We start from the raw sequence: 12,783 nt of genomic DNA on the forward strand, positions 1-12,783 counted from the left end.
AGATTTACAGGATATGAAACACAATCAATCATACAGTTCTAAGGAAGATGATTTCTTAAGCCTCCCGTGTTCTTTGGGGACATATTTTTGAAACTATCTAAACAAACGGGTAAACAAAAAATTGAGTCTTAAAATTTTGTCTATGTTTATAAAGATAAGTCAAAAGTTTCATATATATTATTATTAATTGAGTACTACTAATCCATTGCCAAATCCTCACCCAACTATGCTAGGACCAAATAAACATAAACATTATTATTAATTCTAAAAAGTCTTCTTTCCAATAGTAATTAATACATTTTGACTTTTCTATCTTTAATACGTGATAAACCACTAATTATACATCATCATTTTGTAGTCTTGGCAATAACTTTCCTTAGCATCTTGTTTTCAATCTTCATTTTTTCATTTCCCATCCATCTTTGCTAACCTTCCTTGCATCCAATCAAACACGTACAAAAAAAATAACCTGTGACAACAAACAGAAAAATATAAGAGTAGTTACTAATACTATATGTTTAAGATAAGCTATATGAGTTTAAGCAAAAATAGCAGTGAAAAAAAACTGTGATCTGTAAATAATGATTACCTTGGTAGTGTGACATATATATGACAGTTAAAATATGCAAACTATCATTCTCAGTTACAAATAAACAAACACTCGAACTTATCATAATGAAAATAAATTACTTGATAATGTATGTAGATCATCATATTACAGACTATATAATGAAAATAAACTGATTTGCTAAATCAGTTAAAAACTTAGTTTCAAAATATTACATTTCTCCAAACCAGATAATCAAATTGAACTCAGCTGATACTGACATGAATAACAGTTAATAAGTTCATGAAAATAAGACAACATAAATATAATTCACTCTTGATAGAAGCAGATGAACCTTTGTGGATTATAATTCACTCTTGACAACATAAAAACTGAACCTTGAAGCAAGAGTTCTAATACTTGATTTGTCAATTAGAGGTATAAAAAATTGGACAGAGACACAAATTGCATAAACTATAAAGAACTTTTGAATTAGCATCAAAAACATCAAAGTCTAGTAAAATCTTATAGGATGAGTATCATTAACAATTTCAAAGAAACACCAAACGGAAGGAACAGCAACTACAAAGACCAATTGAAAGAACCTACAATAATGTATCCAATATAAGGTTTGCAATATTAAAAACCAAAACTAATTAACATGAGACTGACCTAAAAGTGAACATATATAAAAAGCAAATGTAATGCTAACTTGAAAATCTGTTTGAGATGGAGAATAGACTTCGCAAAAGCCTCTTTATCCCATTCTTGAAAAAGGAAGTTATTTTAAAAAAACAGAGTTTTAGCCTACAAACATAGTTACCATGAAGTTTTTCCAAAAGAACCAATCAAAAAAGACAAACTCTAATTAGTAAAAGTGATCTCCTATCTTACAACTCCATACATGTTCTTATCTATGTTTTTTTTTTTTGCTTATTTTTATGTCTTTCCACTTAGTCTACTGTCATATACAATCTGAACCAATGAGTTGTAGAAATACTTAAAAAGTCGAACAACATAGTTGAGCTATAAAACTGTATTCATTTTCTATCCTTAAACTATCAAAGTAAAAAAATGAACTTACCAATAGACTGAAACACAAAGTGATGAACCATTTGTGGGCATTTTTTTTATCCTTTTTCCAAAGGCTTATAAAATGTCATGATCCTTTGTCCTAAAATCAACTAAAAGTCAAGTTGAAGGAAAAAAGATATATTGATATCTGTTGAGTTTGAAATCATAATAGCACATGACAAAATTGATTTTTAAATAATAGTAATCAGTCAAGAGCTAGTCATTAATCTACTGATGAATATAGTAGCTTGCTGAAGACAATACTCAGTTACTCACCACTTCTGACACCTCTGGAAACATGCTGCAAAAATTATACCATAGGTAAATCTACACGCCAAAACATAGAACAAAATCAAGAGAAATAAACCAAACAAAAAAAATGCAGACATTAAAATGGAAATAAAATAATTAAAAGTTCCATAAAGTATAACTTACTTGCAAACAACTTTATTATGCTCATAAGTTGCTTCTTCAAATACCTTTCACAAACAAAAAAATAAGGAAACTGCAAAAATTAGCATAAGTAATCCACAAAATTAGTGATGATTAAGCAAAATTATCCCAAAAATTCAAAAACAGTAGCAGCAATCGGTTCTGTAAAGGCTTTCTTTCAAACTTTATCTAAATTGTATAATGCTAATCAAAAGTTGTCAAAAATTCTAAATGAGTGTATATTATTAAGATTCTCTTCTGTTCAAATGCATTTAGTCACACTCACCCCAAAGAATAAAGATTATAAATAACTAAAACAGAATTTAGAAAACATCACAGATATTTGTAGCACCAAAGAATTTAGAAACAGCATATATGATTCAAAATAAAATCAATAATATATACATGAGTTTAAATAACTAAAAGCAAAATCTCCATTAAACATTTTCAAAGCAAATAAACTATTGAAACCATTAAAACAAAATGAAGAAACAGGGTAGAAAGCAACAGATCCATGATTGGAGGTCTCAGTGAAAACAACAGATCCAAATTTTAAAACTCCAAAAAACGAACCATATCAATGATTTGAGGGATGAATGATACTTAAATAACAACAAATGAAAACAAATTTCATCCCAAAATGGCTATTTTCGGATCTGAGAAAAAAATGGATTAGAGGTTTGAAATTCGAATTTCACCTTGGTTATTCTTCTTCCTCAATTTGTTCTTGAAAGAACCTGTACGAAAACGAATTAACTCATAAAACATCAAAGATTAAATGCGACAAAGAAGAAAAATTCGGATTAAAATTTGACCTTCTCATCGTAACTCCGGCGCGGCGGAAGCGAATTCCGGTGTGGTGGTCGCCGGTGAAGTTTCTCCGAGTAAGTAATCTATAAATGAATGAGTGGGTTTTGTAGAGGATGAGGAGAGGAATATTATGGTGGTTTTATTTTTGTGTGAGGCGGCAGGAGTTGATCGGAAATGAAGAAAGAAAGTAGAGGAAAAAGGGTTTCATGGAGGGAGAGTGAGGTTTACGTGAGAGAGTGAGAGGAAGAGGAAGAGGAAGATAGAGAAAAAGTGAGGAAAAAAGGAAAGAAGTTTGGAATGAATGAGAGAGAGAGTAGAAAGTGATGTTGGTTGGCATAAGATAAAACGTAGGATGAAAAGAATGGATTTGAAAAATGTTGAAATTTGAATTTTGAATTGTAGAGGGAAAATGTGTGATAATGATATTTTATTGTTTAATTGTTTAAATTGTGTGAATGCTTAAAATGGTAAAAATAAAATTTGTTTTTAATGATGATGTGGCATTAGGGGGTTGAGAATTTGACACATTGGATTGGGATGCTAAAAAATGTAGGGGGCTTGTATATTATTAAGATTCCAGTGAATCTAGTGAATTACATGATTGTAAATTAAATAGGGACTTTTTCAATATACTTTTATTGTTTATCGTTTTAATCTGAATGTGTGAGGCGTGTTCATTCTCTTTTTTGAATGTATCAAAATTTTAATAGGTTAATTAAGTAAATGGTCCCTATAAATATTCAGAATTTTGTTTTTAGTCCCTACAAAATAAAATCACACTTTTTAGTCCCTATAAATTTTCTATCAGCATTTTTAGTCCCTATAATAATTTTTCCATCAGCATTTTTAGTCCCTGCAAAAAATTTCCATCAACATTTTTGGTCCCTAAAATGCTTAAGGAAAATGTCACAGGGACTAAAAAGTGTGATTTTATTTTGTAGGGACTAAAAACAAAACTGTGAATATTTATAGGGACTAAAAACTTAATTAACCCAATTTTAAATACATCTTCGATGGTATTTTTTTTGTATGTTATATATTAAATTAAATTTTTTTTTTGGTGAAGGTCATAAGAAAAAACAAAAAAACAAAGCTAACTAGAAATCGACAGCATCAAAGTTGAGCAACGAGAGCAGCCCATCAGGAGGTGTCACCCAAGTTGTTACTCCAAGAGTAAAGTTCCTTCCCAACCTAGCCAAAAAATCTGCACATACATTGTCTTCACGGAGCACATGTTTGAACACCAAACCTGGGAGATGATCCAACAAATTTGTGATTTTAGCTAGTAAAGAAGCATAAGCATGGAAGGAGTGAGATTGTCTGTCCATAAGTAGGTTTATGATCTCAGTGGAGTCTGTCTCACACTCAACATGCAACACCGAATTGTTTATCAAAAGGACCAAACCGTTATAGATTCCAAACAACTCAGCAATAAGCGCATCGCCGCAACCATCATTAGATGAGAATCCAGCCACCCAATTTCCTGCAGCGTCTCGAATCAATCCTCCTGAACCGATGACACCACTTTGGTCACAACTTCCGTCCACATTGAGTTTAAATGTACCCAATGGGGGAGCTTTCCATTTGATTTTGATTCTATTATTAACTGCACATGAATCGGTTGTAAACAACAAAGCCACATCCTCAACCATGAGGTTAATTTGTCGGATCATATCACTGGCTTTCCAAGTTTTATCACCCAAAACAATGTTGTTCCTCCAACGCCATATCCACCATATAGCAGCAGTGAACTTTAAACTTGCTGGTCCAGTAGCCATGTGTTTTAGCCAAGTATTAGGAGTCTGATAACTTAAGAACCCAGGAGATTCAAGTAACTGCAAGTTTGCCCAAACATAACGAGAGTCTGGACAGTCCCTCAAACAATGCATAACATCCTCTTCTCTTTCTGAACATCTTTGACAAGTGGCTGCATTAGTCAAATTGACTAACTAAAAACACTTTTGAGAAATAAAACAATTATAAAAAACATATTCGAGCACTAAAATATGTTGGAACAAAATGTGTTTAACAATAAACCTTAAAGAGTTTTGATGATAACAAGGTATTAAAAATTGTAAATTGGATTAGCTAATATTTGTTCAAGTGTACAGGACCATAATTATAAAGTTACATCATCATTGGTTCTGAATGAGCAAATAAAGAGCTATGGAAACAACAAAAATTCGAAGCTTGGACGCTCCTGAAGGCAACTTGCTCCTGAAGAAAAAGCGCTCCTGAAGTCAAGCTGCTCCTGAAGAAATAGCGCTCCTGAAGAATAGTGCTCCTGAAGACAAGAGGTCCAGAAGTCACATCATCAGAAGCTGCATCATCAGAAGCTGCATCATCAGAAGCTGCCTCATCAGAAGCCATTTCACCAGAAGCTGAATATCAACTGGATTTGCAAAGAATCAAGAATTGAAGAATCATCAATGCAAAAGCTGTCTATTGGATTCGAAAACACAAACAAAGGATTAGTGGAGCTTGCAACGGTCATTTCAAAGGTGTTTGAAGGTGCGTGTTTGCAATTTGGACGAAAGCGTTGACATTGTACTTTGTACGAATTGTACAACCACGTTCTCCACTACTCTGTTTTGTGTCTGCACTTCAAGACAAGAAAACAGCTCCAGAATACGGTCTCGCCTGCATAGATGTTCCTTTGGATAAGGAATGGATTTCAAATTTGTTCTTCATAGGACAACAACCAAATCAGGCAAAAGATCATTGGTGAAAGATCAAGCTTCTACAACGACTCTTTGGTGTGCTGGCAATTTCACAACGTCTCTTTCACACCTCTATATAAAGGAGTGAAGACCTAGAGAATTGGTAATGCAAGAACGCTGAACGAAAGACTCACAAGATTTTCACAAGTACCAAACCTCTGCTGAAATTGTTCTGCATTCACTTAGAATTTCTGTGTCTCAAAGTCATATCTTAGAAATTCTTAAGTCCATTGAGTCTGTATCTGATTTGTATTGTGAGCACCTCTGATTGTATATCAAGTGTTCAACCTTAAACAATTTTCTGTGTAATTTTGTTTAGTTAGGAAGTCTCTTGCAGTTGTGCTTGAGCAGGAAGTCTCTTGATTGTGTTCTTGAGCAAAGGAAGTCTCTTGCTTGTGTGCTTGAGCATTGGAAGTCTCTTGCTTGTGTGCTTGAGCATTGGAAGTCTCTTGCTTGTGTGCTTGAGCATTTGTAATCAGATATTACTCATAGTGAAATCTCCTTGGAAGTGCAAGGGGGACTGGACTACTTCCGGATTGTGGAAGGAACCAGTATAATTGCTTTGTGTCGTTCTTCTTCTCTCTCTCTGTTTTATTCCGCTGCATTTAGATTCTGATCATCACTTCAGAAGCTGTCTCACTTAGCTTCTGATCAGTGTATTCAGTTATTTAGAGAAACGAAGAATTTTTCAAAACACAATTCAACCCCCCTTCTTGTGTTTTTCTCACCTTCAATTGGTATCTAGAGCCTTGGTCTGTTGTGTATCACTTAACCGTGCAACAGTCAAAGATCTGAGAAAAACATGACTACTCCTCCTCCTGATGGTGATACTAGCTATAAAAATGTCTCACATGATTATAGTGATAGTAAGAAAACCAGTGTTGGAAAAGTTCCAAAGTTCAATGGAGATGCTGAAGAGTTCTCTTGGTGGAAGACCAATTTTTACAGTTACATCATGAGCCTAGATGAAGAATTGTGGGATATTCTGGAAGACGGCGTTGGTGGTTTAGTCCTTGATGAAGAAGGAGCTGCTGTGGATAGAAAGAAACATACTCCAGAACTGAGGAAACTTTACAAGAAGCATCATATTATCAGAGGAGCTCTTGTCACTGCCATACCCAAAGCAGAATACATGAAGATGAGTGACAAATCCACTGCTAAAGCTATGTTTGCTTCTCTCTGTTCAAATTATGAAGGGAGCAAGAAGGTCAAAGAAGCAAAGGCTCTCCTGCTTGTACATCAGTATGAGTTATTCAAAATGAAGGATGATGAAACTATTGAGGAGATGTACTCAAGGTTTCAAACCTTAGTTTCTGGTCTACAGATTCTAAAGAAGAGCTATGTTGCTTCTGATCATGTAAGCAAGATACTCAGAAGCTTACCTGCCAGATGGAGACCAAAAGTGACTGCCATTGAGGAAGCTAAAGATTTAAACACTTTAAGTGTCGAAGATCTTGTTAGTTCTCTCAAAGTTCATGAGTTAAGTCTTAATGAACATGAGTCTACTAAGAAGAGTAAATCAATAGCTCTTCCATCCAAAGGCAAGTCATCAAAAGCTCTCAAAGTGGTTGAATCTGAAGAGGAAGAACAGTCAAGTTCAGACTCTGAACCAGATGCTGCTGAAATGGCCATGCTCTCAAACAGACTTCAATATCTGGCCAAGAAGAACAGAAAGTTTCTCTCCAGAAGGGGTAACTCCAGAAGCTCAAGGAAAGAAGATCAGAAGGGATGCTTCAACTGTAAGAAGCCAGGTCACTTCATTGCTGAATGCCCTGATCTTCAAAGAGAAAAGTCAAAGGACAAGTCAAAAAGGTCTACCTTCAAACCAAGCAAACTCAAGAAGCAGATTAAGCAGAGTTTAATGGCAACCTGGGATGATTTGGGTAGTGAATCTGGATCTGATAAAGAGGAAGCTGATGAAGATGCAAAGGTAGCTGTTGGGTTGGTAGCAACAGCAACTTCAGAAGCTGGATCAGATTCAGACTCAGAAGATGAAAATGAGGTATGTCTAAGAGCAGTGCCAAAGCAAAGATCATGGTACCTAGACAGCGGTTGCTCAAGACACATGACAGGAGACAAGTCCATGTTCCTCAGCCTAACAATGAAAGAGGGAGGAAATGTGAAATTTGGAGGCAACCAGTCAGGCAGGATCATAGGTACAGGAACTATTGGTAATTCCTCTACCTCAATTAATAATGTATGGTTGGTAGATGGTCTTGAACATAACCTTTTGAGCATAAGTCAATTTTGTGATAATGGTTATGATGTGCTTTTTGAAAAACCCAACTGTACAGTAATCAACAAGAAAGACAAATCCATTGTGTTCAAGGGAAAGAGAGTTGACAATGTCTATAAAATCAATTTTTCTGAACTGGCTGATCAGAAGGTGATCTGCCTACTATCAGTGAATGATAAGAAATGGATGTGGCACAGAAGGTTGGGACATGCTAACTGGAGGTTAATCTCTAAGCTTAGTAAGTTACAACTTGTGAAAGGGCTACCAGACATTGACTATCATTCAGATGCACTTTGTGGTGCATGTCAGAGAGGGAAAATTGTGAAATCATCTTTTAAAACCAAAGACATTGTCTCAACCTCAAGACCTTTAGAATTACTCCATATTGATTTATTTGGACCAGTGAGTACTGCATCCTTATATGGAAGTAGATATGGATTAGTCATTGTTGATGATTACAGCAGATGGACTTGGGTGAAATTCATAAAGAGTAAAGATGTTGCGTGTGAGGTATTCAGTAGCTTCTGCACTCAAATTCAATCTGAAAAAGAATCAAAAATTTTGAAAGTCAGAAGTGATCATGGTGGAGAATTTGAAAATGAGCCATTTGAAGCTTTTTGTGAAAAACATGGAATTTTCCATGAATTCTCTTCTCCTAGAACACCACAACAAAATGGAGTTGTAGAGAGAAAGAATAGAACTTTACAAGAAATGGCCAGAACCATGATTCATGAAAACCATTTACCAAAACATTTTTGGGCAGAAGCAGTGAATACAGCATGCTATGTTCAAAACAGGATCTATATTAGACCTATTTTGGAGAAAACAGCATATGAACTCTTTAAAGGAAGAAAACCCAGTATCTCTTACTTTCATCAATTTGGATGTACTTGTTACATTCTGAACAACAAGCTCTACCTAAAGAAATTTGATGCCAAGGCCCAAAGAGGAATCTTTTTAGGTTACTCTGAAAGGTCAAAGGCATACAGAGTGTATAATTCAGAAACACTCTGTGTTGAAGAATCTATGCACGTTAAATTTGATGACAAGGAGCTTGAAGATAAAACTTCAAAGCAGGGTGAAAGTTTTGCAGAGATACAGGTTCCTGAAGCTACTCCAGAACCTGATCAGATAGCTGAGTCTGAAGATAGTCCAGAAGCTGAACCCACATCAGAAGCGCAAGATGAAACTGCTTCTGATGAAGCACAAGATGGCTCACATCAAGAAGATCCTCCCAGAAACACATTCAAACACAAGTCTTCACATCCTGAGGAGCTAATCATTGGAAACAAAGATAGTCCAAGAAGAACAAGATCACATTTCAGACAAGAAGAGTCAATGATTGGACTAATCTCAATGATTGAACCTACAACAGTTGATGAAGCACTTTCAGATGATGGATGGATCCTAGCTATGCAAGAAGAGTTGAATCAATTTCAAAGAAATGATGTGTGGGATCTGGTACCCAAACCTCAGCACAAGAACATTATTGGAACAAAATGGGTATTCAGAAACAAGCTGAATGAGCAAGGTGAAGTAACAAGAAACAAAGCCAGACTTGTTGCACAAGGGTATAGTCAACAAGAAGGCATTGATTACACTGAAACGTTTGCTCAAGTTGCAAGATTGGAAGCAATCAGGTTACTTCTTTCCTATGCAGTTAATCATGGCATAATATTATATCAGATGGATGTCAAGAGTGCATTTCTCAATGGTGTCATAGAAGAAGAAGTGTATGTTAAGCAACCTCCTGGATTTGAGGATATTAAATATCCTGACCATGTTTTTAAACTGAAGAAATCACTATATGGCTTGAAACAAGCTCCCAGAGCTTGGTATGATAGACTAAGTAATTTCTTAATCAAAAATGATTTTAAGAGAGGACAGGTTGACACTACACTCTTCAGAAGGACCCTTGGGAAAGATATTCTTGTTGTGCAAATATATGTTGATGATATAATATTTGGTTCTACTAATGCATCTCTTTGCAAGGAATTTTCTGAGTTAATGCAGGATGAATTTGAAATGAGCATGATGGGAGAGCTGAAGTTCTTCCTTGGCATTCAAATCAATCAATGCAAAGATGGAGTCTATGTTCATCAATCAAAGTACACAAAGGAGCTTCTGAAGAAGTTCAAACTTGAAGATTGTAAAGTGATGAACACTCCAATGCATCCTACGTGCAACCTGAGCAAAGAAGATGAAGGAGCTAAAGTAGATCAGAAGCTGTATAGAGGTATGATTGGTTCTTTGTTATACCTCACTGCATCTAGGCCAGATATTTTATTCAGTGTATGCTTGTGTGCAAGATTCCAATCAGATCCTAGAGAATCTCATATGACTGCTGTCAAGAGAATCTTCAGGTATTTGAAGGGAACAACTAATCTTGGACTCCTTTATAGGAAATCCTTAGATTATAAGCTAATTGGATTCTGTGATGCTGATTATGCTGGTGATAGGATTGAAAGAAAATCAACCAGTGGCAATTGTCAATTTCTGGGTGATAATCTTATATCCTGGGCTAGCAAAAAACAAACAACTATTGCTATGTCTACAGCAGAAGCAGAATACATTTCAGCTGCAAGTTGTTGTACACAACTACTTTGGATGAAACATCAGTTGGAAGATTATCAGATAACTGCTAACAGTATTCCCATTTATTGTGATAATACTGCTGCTATTTGTTTGTCTAAAAATCCAATTTTGCATTCAAGAGCTAAGCACATTGAAATCAAACACCATTTTATCAGAGATTATGTTCAAAAAGGAATTTTAGATATACAATTCATTGATACTGAAAATCAATGGGCTGATATATTTACTAAGCCTTTAACTGTTGAAAGATTTGATTTTATAAAGAAAAATTTGAACATGCACTTCGTGTCTGATTAAATGTTTGCTTGCTCCTGAATAGGATTTTAGGTTCTGAAGTTAGTTCAGAAGCAGTAGTCCATCAGAAGCTCTTTATTGAGGTTCTGAGGAAAACTCGCTTCTGATGATGACATCAGCATCTGAAGTCCAGAAGCTGGATTTGTTGCTTCTGAATAGTTGAATAAGTGGAAACGTTGGGAGTTACTTGTTAAAGTAACTTCTGGCCCACTAACTTGGTAGTTACTCTGTGAACTTCTTACGTGGCCTGTATGTGTTGGTGTATAACTAAAAAGGGCAATGATGATTTAAAAGCTTTGAAAGTACTTTTCACGCGCCCCCAATTTTGTCATTAATGTTATGTTTGTTTGTCTCTTTTGAATTGCAATCGTTTTACTTTTAACACTTTGTCAATTCACACACTACTCACTCACAACAAACACATTTGCTCTCAAACCGTTTGCGAAGTAAGCGCATTCTCTCAACCTTAGAACCCTAAAATCTTCATCTTCTTCAAATCTTCGTCAATCATCAAATGGCATCATCAAGCTCAAAAGTTTCAGAATCTACTTCAAACAAGCAAAGCGTATCAGAATCTGGGTCCATCTACAAAGAAAAGACTATGGATATTCCATGGGAATCCTTGATAGTCCAAATAGAGTCACCAGTGGATTTTACTTCACTCAAGAAGTACGAAGTAAACATGGAAGGCTTAATAGAAACACAGGAGCTGTCTGAGTATTTCAGAATGCTAAATGGGCCAACATATGTGAATTTGGTCAAGGACTTTTGGTTAAAAGCTGAAGTGTACAATGAAAAGCCTGCAAAAGTTGTAAGCAAACAAGCTGGGTCAAAGAAAGGGAAAATGGTCATGGATATGAATCCTACATCATTTGACAGCTTAGAAATAAGGTCTGAAGTGATGGGCATTCCTATAACCATCACTGAGGAAGTTATAGCTAAAGCTTGTAGAAGGCATGCAGAAGGAAGATTCCAAGAAATAGTCAGGAAGGAAGATGTCCTGCTACAAGGTTACTACAACACTCTTTTGGGTGGGAAGAAGGATGCAAAGCCTTCTGAAATGGAGATTCACAACAGGATGTTGGTGAAATTCAGTAATGATTGCTTCTTTCAAAGAGCAGGAGGATCTGACCAACCCAACAATCAACAGAAGCTAGCAATCTACTTCATGGCTATTTTGGAAAAGATAAACTTCCCAAGATATGTAATGGATCATCTCTGCTGGGCCATAAATGAAAGCACTATCAGAGGAAGAAAACAAGTACCCTATGGAAGATTACTGTCTGAAATCTTTTATCAAGGAAGGGTGCTGGAGTTCTTAAAAAGGACAAGGAGTGCTTCTGATAGATGTTTCGAAGTCTCTACTGCTGAAAGGACTATCAGTAGCAGGAGCTTACACTCTATGAAGTTCTTCAAAGAAGCTCCTAAAGATGAGAAATGGTTGGAGTTGACCACAGAAGAATCTGAGATTATCAGAGACTTTCCTTCCATAGTTAAGGAAAGTAATCCTGAACACTTAGCTAGATTAGTAGCTGAGTACGTCTTGGAGGAAGATGCGAGGTCTCAGGAGGAAGCTGCTCTTGCTAAAGGAAAAGGCAAGAAGGCCAAAGCAGTTGCTGTGTCAGAAGCTGCTGTTTCTGATGCACCTAAAGGGAAAAGGGCCAGAACTAGTTCTGAATCTGATGCTGCTCCTACTAAAGGAAAGAAGGCCAGAACCAGTACTGAGTCAGAAGCTGCTATTGCTAAAGCTGCTAAGTCTGAAGCTAAACCTGTTTCTATCAAGGATAAAGGAAAGATGCAGAAGATTGGTGCTGCTTCTATTCCTCAGAAGAGAAGAAAAGGTAAGGCAGACTTGGTAATCACTCAAGAGCAGCTGGAGGAAGCTCTTGAAGAAATGGAAAAAGAAGAGGCTGATCCCAAGCTGAAGAAGAAGAAGGCTCCCCTTCAACTTGTGAGTCCTATGGTTGAGATGACTCCAATAAGGAAAAGGATGGCAGATGAACGTGCTTCTGAACTTATTGCAGACAAAAAGGATCTAAAAGCACAATACACTCATCAAAGAGATGAAAAGCTCA

General features: G+C 36.0%; 1 long non-coding RNA gene across 1 annotated transcript; it reads right to left on the reverse strand.

The window, feature by feature from the left end:
- Nucleotides 1-233: 233 nt before the first annotated feature.
- LOC146944309 (uncharacterized) lies at nucleotides 234-3,185 on the reverse strand. The gene is made up of 5 exons (XR_015025898.1): nucleotides 2,869-3,185; nucleotides 2,752-2,790; nucleotides 2,057-2,100; nucleotides 1,898-1,948; nucleotides 234-469 (listed from the first exon to the last, which is right to left on the reverse strand). It is a non-coding gene; the product is annotated as an uncharacterized LOC146944309 (long non-coding RNA).
- Between the last annotated feature and the right edge of the window lie 9,598 nt (nucleotides 3,186-12,783).

This window comes from Medicago sativa, chromosome 2, assembly GCF_051527215.1.
Source record: "Medicago sativa cultivar Bolivia chromosome 2, Bolivia_mono, whole genome shotgun sequence".
Classification (NCBI taxonomy): Eukaryota; Viridiplantae; Streptophyta; class Magnoliopsida; order Fabales; family Fabaceae; genus Medicago; species Medicago sativa.